This window comes from Pseudophryne corroboree, chromosome 1 (genome assembly GCF_028390025.1).
Source record: "Pseudophryne corroboree isolate aPseCor3 chromosome 1, aPseCor3.hap2, whole genome shotgun sequence".
In the NCBI taxonomy this organism is placed as follows: Eukaryota; Metazoa; Chordata; class Amphibia; order Anura; family Myobatrachidae; genus Pseudophryne; species Pseudophryne corroboree.
Window position 1 is genome coordinate 726,663,808 of NC_086444.1, and position 14,774 is coordinate 726,678,581.

Below are 14,774 nucleotides of genomic sequence, written 5' to 3' on the forward strand. Positions count from 1 at the left end.
TGTATGGAAGGGTGTGCATGTGTGTTCTTTTCGCCTGTACAGGTCTCTACCTAATGTTCCTGACTAAAATCGCTGTGGAAAGAACTGATCTGACTGAGTCAGTGGGCAGGACTATATAGTGGAGGCCCCAATGCATCCTGGGAGGCTAGAAAGCTCGTGACCGTGTTGGTGCCATTTTCGCTGTCGCTCGACAATATCCCAATGTTATCCTGTGGATACCTGTGGACATAAGAGAAATCACGTTATCAACGCTAAGTTCTTACCATAACGTTTATTTTTGTTAGGTGCAGTTCTAAGGCTAAACAGTGCCAAAGGTAAACAGTCAACCCATCCCTTCCCAGTGTCTTGCATTGCCTTCATAATCTTTGCCTTTATGCTATAGTTTGTTCTCTCCACTAGTCCACTCGCTTCCGGGCGGTAAGCTGTGTGGAAAGCCTGCTGTATGTGCAAGTCTTCCATGATATGGGTCATGACTGCTCCTGTGAAGTGACTTCCTCTATCCAATTCGATCACTTCTGGTACTCCATACCTGCATACTATTTCAGTAAATATTTTCTTTGCTGTATTCTTTGCTGTGGCTTTGGCTACTGGCCAGACCTCCACCCATTTTGAGAAGGTGTCGACACAAACCAGTACATACTGGAAAGGGCCATGAGTTGGCATCTGAATATAGTCTATCTGTAGTCTCTGGAATGGCATATTGGCTTTTGGAATGGCTCCTGCTGGAGTCTTGGCTCGACATCCTGGATTTGAGATTCCACATATCCAGCATGCTTGTGTATGATTTTCTGCTGCCCCTTGGAATCCTGTGGCTATCCATCTTTGGTTGACTTGTCTTGTCATTTGGTCTTTTCCTGCATGGGTAATTTCATGGCTTACTTGGCACATAGCTGGGTATAGTACTCTTGGCAAACATGTCTTATCTTCTGTCTTCCAGAGTCCTGTATCATGTTCTTGTAAGGTTCCTTTCCTTTGCCATGTGGCTTTTTCTAAGGGACCTGCTTGATTCTGGAAGAAGAGTTGTTGATCAGCCATGTGTACTGGGTTCTGGGTTTCACTTTCAGCTAGCATTACTTGTACTCCTGATTTGTCAGAGCTTTTGGCAGCCGTATTTGCTTCAGCATCTGCCAAATTATTTCCTCTTGTCTCTTTAGTTTGGTTCTTGACGTGTGCTTGGATCTTTATGATGGCTACTTTGGCTGGCTTGTTCAGAGCTTCAAATAGTTTTTTTTATCCAATCTGAATGTAGTATCTGTTTTCCTGTAACTGTCTTGAAGTCTCTGCTTTTCCAAATATGGCCGTAATCTTGCGTAATTCCCCAGGCATATCTGGAATCTGTGTATATATTAGCCGTTGTGTTTTCTGCATACTCCAGATCCTTGGTGAGAGCTATTAGGGGTTCCATTATCATAGTATCTTGACCCATCCACACAGAGATTGTGCTGGGCATCAGGAAGGGCTGTGTCAGTTACATGAGGTAGTGGTTGAGTTTCTTTTTCCATCAGAGCCAAGCAGTCATGGTAAAAAAAATTATTGTGAATATTTTCGTCACTATCTGCATTTCCACAGTCCACGTGGTCATCATCATCCTGGTTATTCTGGGTACTGTTGCTAGAGATATTATATGTCTCTCTTCTCCCTCTTTTTGAATCTAGAGATTCACACTCTGCTCCTTCTTCCTGCAATAGGGCTGGTAGTAGAGTCGCTGGGTTGAGGATGGTACATCTCTTTATGGTGATGTTCGTGGCACTTAGTAGAGCTACTTCATGCTTGGTGAGTCTTGCAGCTGATAAGTGCTTGGTTCTGGCTTGCTGTAATATTTCAGTCACCGCATGTGGTACCTGGATGATTAGTTCATGATTGAGCACAATGTCTATGCATTTCTTTTTGAGGACTGCTGTTGCTGCGACTGCTCTGATACAGGTGGGTGCTCCTCGGATAATGTTGTCCAGTTTGCTTGAAAGATAAGCCACTGGGCGTTGCTTGCTTCCATGCAGTTGCGTGATGACTCTGAGCACATGACCTTTTTCCTCATGGCAATAAAGAGTAAATGGTTTGGTGTAGTCTGTCAGACCCAATGCTGGTGGAGATGTGATGGCAGCCTTGAGTTTCTGAATGGCTTCTTCAACTTGCTCTGTGGTGTAGATTGGTACATCTTTCTTTGTGCTATCATACAGACCTTGCATGTAGATTGAAGCATGAGGTATCCACTCTCTGCAGTATCCGACAAGACCTAGGAATGATCTGGTCGGTTTTAATGGTCCTTGGTACTTTAGTTTGTAGAATGAGCTACTTCCTTTCTTCAGTAAGGTGTCTGGTTCCTTGTGAGATACAGTGACCAAGGAAGATGACCCTCTGCTGGCCCAATTGAAGCTTTTCCTTGGAAGCTCTGCAGTTTTGCTCTTCCAGAAATCTTAACAGGGATACAGTCTCTTGTTTACGTTGGTCTTCTGTGCTTGTGGCTAGCAGTAGATCATCTACATATTGTATGAGCTGGGTGTTTTCTGGGAACGATGGTCTCCACGCTTGTAGAATGAGTGACATTGCTTCAGTGTAGTCTGAGGGACAGGTTGCTCCTCCTTGTGGGAGTCTGGTCCAACAGTACTGTTTTCCATCATGGGTAAAGGCTAGCATCGCCTGTGATTCTTCTGTGATCGGAATTGAGAAATAGGAGTTGGCGAGGTCTATCACCGTGAACCAGGCCCCAGAAGGTGGGATCTGGTTCAGCAAGGTATGAGGATTTGGAACAATAGGAGAATTGATCACCAGTCTCTTATTGACTTCTCTGAGATAATGAATAAGTCTGTATTGGACTTCTTGTGCTTGATCTTGACCTTGAATTCCACCTTTTTTCTTCACAGGAAACAATGGAGTGTTCCATGGGGATCTACACTGGACAATGATTCCATTTTCTTGAAAGGCTTGGATTTGCTTTGTAATGGCTGCAGTTTGTGCAGGGGTAAGAGGATACTGCCTGATTGAGACAGGTATGGTTCAGGGCTTGAGCTGCAGGTGTACAGGTTGAACTCGTAGTAGTCCAGTATCCATTTTTCCTTTTCCATAGTCTGTCTGGGACTTGGGAAGTAACCCATTCTGGGAGGGTTGGCTCTGACCTGGATTTGGCAGTTTCTTGTAGTAGATAAACTTCAATTGCAGCTTCAATGTTGGGCTTCATGATAGCTGGAATGTTGCTGGTATACTTGATTCCTCGTGGGGTATATTGGATAGTAGCCTGCATGATGTTGAGGATATCTGCTCCCAGCAGATTCACTGGGCATGTAGGTGAAGTGAGAAATTCAATGGGTACAGGTGTAAGTTCATAATTTATAAGGAGAGAAGTTGTCTCGCTTCTTTGAAGAGGGAGGGGCTGCCCTCCCAATCCTGTCCCTTCAACATAGTTGTTAGGTAAGAGTTCTTTTGGGACTTCAGTTTTCTTAAGTACTGTGATTGCTGCTCCAGTGTCCAAAAGGCACTCTAGGGTATTTCCTGTAGGTAGAGTAAGCATAACAGTACCTTTTTAATGGGGTCAGTGTGGGTGTTGCTTGAGTGAGTGGACCCCGGAGCTGGATCCCATCATGCCTGTTGCACTGTGAAGGCTGGAACAGAGTCCTTAGACTTTAGCCACGTCTGATATTTTCTGCATTCCTTCTTTTGATGACCTGGAACCTTGCACCAAAAACATTTACCAGTCCTGTCTTCACCTTGTGCATTTCTTGTGGTGTAGGGCCTGAAGTTATTAACTCCTTTACCTTGGTTTTGGAACTTATTTATCTTGGTTTTAGGCTGGGCGGTCTGTACCACATGTATGGTAACAGCTGGTGTTTTGGAAGTTTTCCTATCTTTTCTTTCCTTCTCATTATCTTCAATCCCCTCTAAGACTTCCACTAATGAGGTAATGTTCATCAGATTTGCTTCTGGTCGGACAGCTGTCTGTATTCAGGTTTAAGTACATTAAGGAACCTGGTCTTGAACAGTCTGGCATTATTAGCCTCTGCTATGGGAAATCCTTCATTTTCTTGTTTGACTGACAATTTATCATAGTATTCTTTTATGCTGAGGGTTTTGTGTACCAGATCAGGCTCAACTGGTGCAGTGTCTCTGATCTGCTTACACCTGACTTGTACTCTATATAACAGCTGTGAGCCTGAAGCCATAGTATAGCGGTCAGCTTCAGAGGGAGCCGCCTTAATTTCCCCTCTCTCACCATCCGCAGCTTGGGCAATTATGGCTAGAACTTTATTTAATTCACCTATTCCTATTGAGGCTTTAAGAATCTGTTCTACGTCAACCCAACATGGTCTATACACAGTATATACTTGTTTAATCTTCTTTCCAAAGTCTGCAGGACTTTTTCTGATATCTGGTAAGTCATTTACAATACGCATAATATCTGAAGGAAACCATGGTATATATTGTTCCTGTTCCACATATTCAGCAATGTAACCTTCAGCACCAGGTAATATATTAGTTGTATGTCTGGGATTAGGATGGCTATTAACTCTTGACAGGTAGTACGTGGTATTTGTCACCAGGAACTGCCCTTAGATTTTTATCAGGACTATTATTGAAATCCCATAATCTCTTTAACATCCACGGAACTTGTCATTTTATATTACCCCCTCCTTTAACACATTGTGTTTCACATGGCCCTGAATTTGGTTCTACCCAGTTACCACAGAAAGGACATTTTTCACTGCCCTCCGGGACACATCTCCCACAAACAGGACACTTTCTTTCAGGGTACTGGATTACATCCCTAAGGAACAGTTTACCTTCTGGGTTTTCTACAAAACTTAAAGCATTTAAATAACATTTGTCAGGTGTCTTTTGTTCTGCATGTGTTGGATTTACTAAGGGAGCTGCGGCTCACTGAACATCAGGTGTCTTTTGTTCTGCATGTACTGGTACTACTGGGGGAGCTGAACCCCCTGCCACACCTTCAGTGGGTACACCATTAACAGTATTATGTATTATTGGAACATAGGGTAGTGGCATTACATCCAACATGTAATCTTCCTGTCTGATTTTCTTTTTATCTTCAACTTCTTGTGAAACAGTTTGCCATATGTTTACAGTGTCTAAATAACCCTTTCTCTGTAACCAGTGACCGTCTGTGACTTTAAATCTCTACCAAGCCTGTGGGACTAATGTTCCTTCCTTGGGAAAATTAGCCCTTTTAAGAATGGCATCAATATATTTAATGCCTTTCTTTCCTTCTCTCTCTGCCACAACCTCTATAGGTGAACGCTTCACCATCTTACTCCCTTTCCCTTCCATTGGGGTAATTAAGCCCTATTGGTGTGGCCGTATCCACTTGCGGTGAAGTGGGATATATGGTTGTGTGAGAAGTAACTGTGTATCACTGGTTTATGCTTTGTTTGGACACAAACTTTTTTTTTAGTTTCCACTAAAAATTAACCCACTTAACTTGTCTGGTTTTAGCCAGTCATATTTACAATACATGCAATCTAAACACCATATTTAACCTTCTCTAATTTCTGAAAACTTGTTGGACACACTGCTACTATTTTACAATGATTAATGAGCCAATCATCTAAACATAAAGGATATGGTTCATTTTCATGCACTGACAATAATTGAGCATTTAAATGACATCTCACAATAATAACAAATTCTCTTAAAACACCTTCCTTTTCTGAGATGGTTATCTTAAAAATGCATTCTATGTTGCAAAACCCTGGTTAAATTTGCATAATAATCAAAACTAGGTACTCTTTTATACAGGACTTGGATCAGTCATTCAACCACATTAGACTTGTACAACACATAACAATGATTCGATCAATTGTAAAGACTAGGTTGATTCGGTCTTATAAAGTCATCCAGGTACTTCCATTGACAAAAGACAGGACAAGCCTTTTATGACAAGTGCCAAGGGTCTTCTTTGATGCTTTATTTACTAAAAATCCTAGAAACATAGCTTCTTACTTGATAATACAGAAATAAGGGTATGGATAAATTTGGGTATTTATCTTGTAATTGTTGGAAAGATAATATTTTCCAAACATCTTTTTCTAAAACATGAAGAAGAAAGCAAAGCCCTCCTCTGGTCCAGGCTATAGACAATGGGGAGTATTGTGTTAATGGGCTATGCGTGGTAATATTTTGGCAAAAGCAGTAAGAATAAAGTATTATATGATGAAAATCCCATATTGGAGTGAGATAACTGCCAAGGTGGTACAAGTAGTTTTAAGTAATAAATTATTAGCTATGTGAGAGGGGTATACAGAAGGTTTCAGATGTAGCAAACCAGGTAAAGGTATGTCCGGACAGAAAGCTAGTTCCATATCAGTGTTTGCATAATTACTAGTTGTGTCAATCCAGTCTACCGCATAACAATAGTTTGCCGCTAACATATAGCTGCGTATGCAAGGCAGATTTATTGCCCCCAGAGAAGGTTATTGACACAGTTTAAACATCGATATTCTGGGCTTTTTCCTTCCCAAATAAAAATACTGAAAGCTTTATTCAATATTTTCAGATCAGATTCCTTCAGCATGCAAGGAAGCATTTGTATAGCATACAACAGTCGGGGGAACAATATCATCTTGATTAAGTTGCATCTGCCTATATAAGATATTGGCAAATGTTTCCAAGATTGAAGGTCTGATATTGTGTGGGCAATCAGTTCAGGGAAGTTGGCGTGATACAAGTCTGCCGGTTTCACTGGTATATTCAGGCCTAAGTACACAAGTGAGGAATCTGTCCACAGAAATGGAAAGCCTTCTGCCCAGTTCTCTCTCGCACCCACATGTAGAACTAATGCTTTGTTTTTTTTTTATTTATAAGAAAGCCAGAAACATTTTCAAAATCAAGCAATATTTGCAAAAACCCTAGAAATGCCTCTTGAGGATTTGAAGTATAAAAGGAGGTCATCAGCATAAACTGAGACTTTCAATACATTTGGTCCTATTTCTATCCCATGCCAAAAGGTGTGTAGATGAAACAACCGTTTTAAAGGATCTATCGCTAAAGCCCTGCCTAGTGAAATTCAAAATGTTCAAGTCATTAATAGTTAAATAGGCTATAAGAGAGGTGTATAAGGTACGAAACAGGGAAACAAATCCCAAACCAAAGTTTTGCACATGCATCACACGAAGCAAATGCGCCCGCAAAACCCTGTTAAAGGCTTTATATGCATCGCAGCTAACTAAGAGGGACTTGCCTTCCGGTTCGGTCAGAGACCGGGTCAGGGTGACTACCACTTGCCATATGTTATGAACTGATGAACAACCTTTTACAAAGCCAGTTTGGGAGGGGTGTTGTATTTTGGGTAATACAACTTGCAGCCGTTTCGCTATAATAGCTTTCAGCAATTTAAGTTCTTGGATTAAAAGGGATATAGGGCGGTATGATGTGACTAGTGTGGGGTCTTTACCTGGTTTAGGCAAAATTATAATCCTGGCTTGATTAAAATTGGGGGAAGGGCGTTCACCTGATAATATGGAATTGAACAGACCCAGAAAATGCAGTATTAAATGTGGGGATAATAATTTGTAATATTCGGCGCTCAATCCGTCAGAATCTGGGCCCTTGCCATTAGCCAATCTACAAAAAGTGGAAACAAGTTCTTGTTCTGAGATAGGGTCTACCAGAGCTTTACCTTCAGTCTCAGTCAATGTCTGAACCCCAGCTTGTCTAATAAAATCCATATCTAGCGTAGGATTGTCAGGGGGTGCGGTATAGATGTGTTTGTAGTAGTTTAAAAAGGAATCAGCAAAGTCAGGAGCTGATGTCAATTGTCCTGCATCTGATATCATTTTTGGTATGTGGGTTTGACGTTGTTGGCTCCGGACTACAGAAGCCAACAATTTACCGGCTTTGTTAGCCCACCTGAAGTAACTTTTTTTTTTTAGTAGTCTAACGAATACTGTGCTCTCTCAGTACATAAGAGTCATACATTTATTTTGTGTCGACATACAGTTGTTCATTTTCTGGAGTGTCATTACACAATACATTGGAGTAAGAAGTGGTGACTGCCAAACCATCATGTTTCAGCCTTGTGTTCAGAGCCTTATGTTTAGCCAAGAAATGTGCAATAATATGGCCCCTAAGTACCGGTTTGGATGCTGCCTAAAATAAAATAATGTCCTCTAAATGTTGGATGTTATCATCTACGTAGTTTAAGAAATGCTGTTCAAGGAACAACTTCAAATCTGGGGAGTCTATTAAATATGATGGGAACCTCCAATTAAAAGAGTGATTTAGGAGAGGGAAGCTTCAGTGTAAACCATGGTGGGGCATGATCTGAAATAGCAATATTATCAATTTTCAAGTTATGCACTCTGACTAGTAGCAATGTGGGGATAAGCCAAATATCAATTCTGGTAGATGTGTGGTTGTGGATGGAAATAGAAAGTGTATTCTCTTCCTACCGGGTGTTGAAACCTCCAAGGGTCAGAAAAAGATCCAGAGACTTCATTAATAAGGCAAGAGCTGCTAGTGGGGAGTTATGGGTGACGTTATTTAACTTGTCCATTGACTGGTTTGGGGTGGTATTGAAGTCCCCTGCAATAACTATGTGCCCTGCAACCCAGTCTTGTAATTTGGTATAAACATCTGTAAAAAAAGACACTTGGAGCATACTGTATACCGTTACTATTGTATATACTTCCCCTTCCAATCTTAATTTTACAAATATAAATTGTCCTTCTGGATCACACAACCTATCTAACACCATATATTGTAAAGACTTACTGATAAGAAGCACCCCACGCCAATTGGTAGTATAAGAAGTTAAAAAGTAGTCAGAGAACCAAATGTCTTTAAGAGAATTAGGATCTCCGTCTTTACAATGTGTTTCTTGTAGTACCGCAATATCTGGTTTTGAACCATTTTAAGTGTTGCAGCTTTTTCTTCTGCTTCAGTGGTGTATTAAGGACTTGTATATTCCAGGAAAGAAATTTAATGTGTTCTCATGTAGTGAGCACTGCTGTTGGTGCGTTTGTCATACTAACCAAAGCCTAATTTTGGAAACATACAACTGATCTCAAACATGAGAGAGGTAATATCCCTCATCACAGCAAGCAGGGAGATCACCAAGTAGAACAATAGACATATGCTGAATAATAATGGAATTGTAAAAGAACAAACACATAGTGCAGTTCTAAAAAGTTTTGCAATTTTATGAACCCAAACAGATGGCTAGGGGGGATGAACATAAACATCAGTATAAGCACAGAATCGAACTATAGAGGGGGGAGAAGAAGGAAAAGGAGCAGCAAAGCTCCCAGCAATAATGCAATGGGAAGGAAATGGAGGAAACCAATCTAACCTCATCACTTCAAATTTGCAATAGAGTCACAATAGTAATACCGTATATACTCGAGTATAAGTCGACCCGAATATAAGCCGAGATACCTAATTTTACCACAAAAAAACTGGGAAACATTAATGACTCGAGTATAAGCCTAGGGTGGGAAATGTACGGTGCCAGGGGTTTCATGCTCAGGGTGTCATGCTCGTTGCCAGGGGTTTCATGCGGTAGGTGTTATGCTTGTTGCCAGGGGGTAATGCTTGTTGCTAGGGTTGTGCCCCCAGTGCCACATATACCCCCAGTGACAGATATCCCCCCACAGTGCCAGATAAAAACATGCCCCCGTTGCTTTGCCCCCAGTAGTTATGCCCCTTCTTTGCCCCCAGTAGTTGTGCCCCCTCTTTCTTTGCCCCCAGTAGTTATATGCCCTCTCTTTCTTTGCCCCAGTAGTTATGACCCCTCTTTCTTTGCCCCCAGTAGTTGTGCCCCCTTTCATTGCCTCCAGTAGTTGTGCCCCCTTCTTTCTTTGCCCCCTGTTGCTGTGCCCCCGTCGCCGCTTACAAACACACAAACACACACAAAAACAATACTTACCACTGCTCCGCTCCTGCTTCCCGACCGCTTCTTCTGCTGCTGCGCTGCTCCGCTCCGCTCCGTCTGGCCGCCGCTCCGTCCGGCCGCCGCTCCGTCCGGCCGCCCGCTCCCGGCACCCGATCATCTCTATGGGAGAGATGTCATGACGTCTCTCCCATAGCAATGCGCACAGACACTAGAGGTCAATAATGACCTCTAGTGTCTGTCCTGGAGCCGGCTGCAGCGGACGCCCACACAGCCCACGGCGTCTGCTGCAGCCATTGACTCGAGTATAAGCCGAGGGGGGCTTTTTCAGCATAGAAAAATGTGCTGAAAAAGTCGGCTTATACTCGAGTATATACGGTAAGACAACAACTGTAACTGAAAACATCAACACTTTCATTTTGAGGTGAATTACCATTCACAGAATAGAGGGTATACTTGTTATCTCTCATTGGAGTTAGTCCATGTCATCGGATTGAGTGAGCGGCCTGTTTGAGAGAGAAGCAATGAACTATTTGACAGGTGATACAGATTCGAAAAAATATTGCTTGCCATCATGATGGATTCTCAATTTGGCCGGTTAGAGGAGAGCAAAACGTGGCAATTCCTTCCTTTTCATTGCTACTTGGTAAGAAAATTCTTGGAACAAGAGGAGCTTATCACCTTTGTAAGATAGATCACGGGATTTCCTGGATTTCCTGGAGGCATCGAACATGCAAACTTTTCTATGTACATGCTCATCTTGGCTTCTCTGCTGCGCCTAGGTGCTCCATTGTTTATTAGCATAAGCCTCTCGTCTATTGCTCTCAGCTGCAATACAGAGAGAACAATACAGCAGGGGATTAAGTCATTACAGCAAGGGATTAAGTCAGACTTCCCAGGCTCAAATAATCCTATTAAAGGCAAAGATGAAGAGGGCTCCATATGTAGTTTAAGAATTTAAAGATGACTGGTCTGGGCCTGCGATAATCAGCCTGATCCGGGCCAATGCGGTATACTCTTTCAATTAGCATGGAGCCGGGTAAGCACCCCAATTCCTCTGGAAGCCATGAAGACTCCAAATCCATCAGGTCTTTCTGCTTGACTGACTCAGGGAGACAAATCAGATGGAGGTTATTGCAAGGATTTCTGTTTTCGAGATCCTCTAATTTATCTTGTATAGCTGTAAGAGAAGCTCCTTGGGAAGCGATGGTGTTTTTAGTTGCTATGAGGTCATCCTCGATATCGGATATGCGTTGTTCAGCCTCCTCAAAATGAGTGCCACGCTCTTTGAGTTGAGCCACCGCCGAGTCAATGGCGTCCTTTAAGCCTGCCAGTTTCTTGTCAAGAATGGGTGACAATATATCAGAGAGCTCCTGAGCTTTGGCCATAGATGCCGCACTGTATGCAGAGGTATCAGGTACTCCTTGTGACACATCATCACCAACAGGGGAGAATGGAGGACTCGCAGCTGATGAGATTGTGGCTCTGGTTTCTTGTGGTTTTGGTAGCTGTTCCTCCCTTGACTCCTCGCTGAGGTGTGGTGACAAATTTATCCATAGTAATGATTTGATATGGGAGGAGTCACAGGTATATAACGTTCACTTAGAAGAAATTGGCACAAAGATGAAAACAGCCATATGAATCTAGTAACGATTACTCGACCAGCAGGAAAGCTGAATTCTGAAGTAGACAAATATTAACAAGTGGGTTTAGAATAAAAAAAATGAAAAGTAGTTTATTAAAATTAGTATATTCCTCAATGGACATACAATGAGATATTTTTCTTCAGCCAATCCCGGCTACAATAAACCCCTCTTTAGAGATACAATTATTTGGTAGAGAGGTCAGCAAGTAAACACTGAAAACTGTAATGCTGTTACTAGAAGGTTGCACATCTAGTGAACCCTGAGCGATGTAGCAGGACTAGTAATGTGACGCTTTCCTGTAATACCAGCTGTCAGCAGAGCAGAGGACAATAGGTCTGCCCTCACCCCAGGAGTGTGGTGAAATCCTGCACTTGTGAGGTGATTGTGAGCTCAAGGCTATGATTATGGGACTCTGGGCCACTTATTCCATGTTCACTGTCTCGTAGAGGGGTAGAGAGCTGTGTCCCAGTCACCAGGGCTGTTATGGAGCAGTAGTAAGGTAGAAAACGGCTGGGGCTGCAAGATGGCGGCCACTTTTAGGTTCCTTCCCAGAGTGGCAGGGAGTTAGTGGGGAGTGGAGGTCCGATGTCCCTACAGTGGGATGCTGATCAGACTGGACCACTGGACCTGCTTGCGAGAGGGTGAGGGGTAGCTTTCCTGTCTCTGATGCTGCAGACGGGTAGAAGCAGTATTGGGGGAAGATAGAAGCTGCAGGGTGGTGCTCATTGTCAGGCTCTCTCCCAGGCGCCACGAGATCCGTGCTGGCAGAACGGCAGGGAGGCAAAGGGGAGATCCAACACCACTACCGTGGGATGCTGGTCATCTGGATCCTCTTCACCTGTTCACGGGAAGGTAAGGGGCTTCCACTCCGATGTGTGAGTGGTGGTTGGTTAGTAGTAGCATGGAGGAAAGACGGGGGCTGTAAGATGGAGCCTGCCATGTGGCGTCTCACCGGACACCTTGATCCGGTGCACACAGGCGGTGGGGAGCCAGGAACCTCAGCCTCTTGACCACCCATATCTCTGATGCCCGTGGATGGTGATTTCAGCACTAGTCCCATTGTTAGCGGGTGTAATTAACGGCAAAAGATAACAGGAGTGGAGAGCTCAATGAAGATGTGGCCAGCAGCTTGGTCCGCCCACCAGAAGCCATCCTATAACTTAATTTTTATGAAAGTTGGGGACAAAGTAAAATCATGTGATAACCACACACGGTGCACAGGTGCAATTTGAGCTATACTATTTATGCTATGCAGTTTGTACTTTAGTGGTATGCTATTTAAACTACATGCGATTTGAACTACACCAGAATTTGACTACACTATAGTATGTAATTTATGCAATGTAGTTCAGAAATACCTGCCTGCACATACTATTTTGCCTTGCAATATTGACTACACGGTATCGCATCACAAGGGAAACTAAACTGGTGCGATTTGAACTAGATGAGATGCTAATTGAACTAAAAAGATCAAATAGTATGCGAGAATCAGACTTGTGGGTATATTTGCTAAGCTCCCGATTTTGACTGATTTTGTTTTTATTTTTCAAAGTGTTATCTCTGGAATTTACTAAACACAAATCTCGGTAGTTATGAGGGCATTTGTATTTTTTTTTGAGGGCAGAGAAAAAAAATACGAATTAATACACCATCGGTCAAACACGCCTGTTATTTTATACAATTCAGTAATTTACTAAGAATTCGTATTCACAATCACTGCCGGCAATAGCCAACACTGCCGGTAAATGTTAAAATTCATGAAAAAAGCAGTTTTCAAATAGACCTGCTTTTTTATTCGTATTCTGATAGGCATGCACGGATCCGTGAGATCCGTGCATGCTTATCAGTGGGAAGGGGTGTGAATGGGTTTAAAATTGAAAAAAAAAATTGTGTGGGGTCCCCCCTCCAGCCTCGGGCACTTTGAGCTGGTCCTGGTTGAAAAAATACAGGGGGAAAAATGACTGGGGTCTCCCCATATTTAAACAACCAGCACTGGGCTCTGCACCTGGTCCTGGTGCAAAAAATACGGGGGACAAAAGACATAGGGGTCCCCTGTATTTTTAACACCAGCATCGGGCTCCACTAGCCAGAGAGATAATGCCACAGCCGGGGGACACATTTATATAGGTCCCTGCAGCCATGGCATTACCCCCCCAACTAGTCACCCCTGGCCGAGGTACCCTGGAGGAGTGGGGACCCCTCAAATCAAGGGGTCCCCCCCTCCAGCAACCCAAGGACCAGGGGTGAAGCCTGAGGCTGTCCCCCCATCCGTGGGCAGTGGATGGGAGGCTGATAGCCATAGTGTAAATATAAAGAATTTTGTTTTTTGTAGAAGAACTACAAGTCCCAGCAAGCCTCCCCCACAATCTGGTACTTGGAGAACCACAAGTACCAGCATGCGGGAAAATAACAGGCCCGCTGATACCTGTAGGTCTACTACAAAAAAATACACAAGACACACACCGTGATAGTATAACTTTAATTTACATACACTCTTGTGGGTGACCCCATTTAACTTTGCGGTTAACCTCAGACCGCAAAGTTTCCATCATTGGTTACAATGGAGCGCCGCTACGCTACATTGTAACCAGTGCACTCCTCTGACAATGCAGGAGCGCACAGCCAATCAGGAGAGTGCCATGACATGGCGCTCCCTGATTGACTGGCGGGACCTTCACTGACAGCAGTCAAGGGGGTCCCGCCAATATTCTTTATATTTACACTATGGCTATCAGCCTCCCATCCACTGCCCACGGATGGGGGGACAGCCTCAGGCTTCACCCCTGGTCCTTGGGTGGCTGGAGGGGGGACCCATTGATTTAAGGGGTCCCCACTCCTCCAGGGTACCCCGGCCAGGGGTGACTAGTTGGGGGGCTAATGCCACGGCCGCAATGGCTTATATAACAGTGTCCCCTGGCTGTGGCATTATCTCTGGCAAGTGGAGTCCGATGCTGGTGTTAAAAATACAGGAAACCCCTACATCGTTTGTCCCCCGTATTTTTTGCACCAGGACTAGGCTCAGAGCCTGGTGCTGGTTGTTTAAATCTATGCATTTTTCCTTTGTATTTTTACAACCAGGACCGGTTCAAAGAGCCCGAGACTGGTTATGCTTAGGAGGGGGGACCCCACGCAAATTTTTTTCTGATTTTTAACACTTTCCACACTACATTTAATGTACGCAATGAAGCCCTGCACGGATCACACTGATCCGGCAGGGATTCCTTTTATTAAGTCTGTCAGTATTTTACTAATCACTCCCGTAAAACACTGCCCGACATTACGAATGACATCGA

General features: G+C 43.4%; 1 protein-coding gene across 1 annotated transcript in view; it reads left to right on the forward strand.

The window, feature by feature from the left end:
• LOC135046821 (phospholipid-transporting ATPase IK-like) overlaps nt 1–14,774 on the forward strand; it is a 1,701,102-nt gene that overhangs the window by 513,183 nt on the left and 1,173,145 nt on the right. The gene's annotated exons all lie outside the window — the stretch shown is intronic.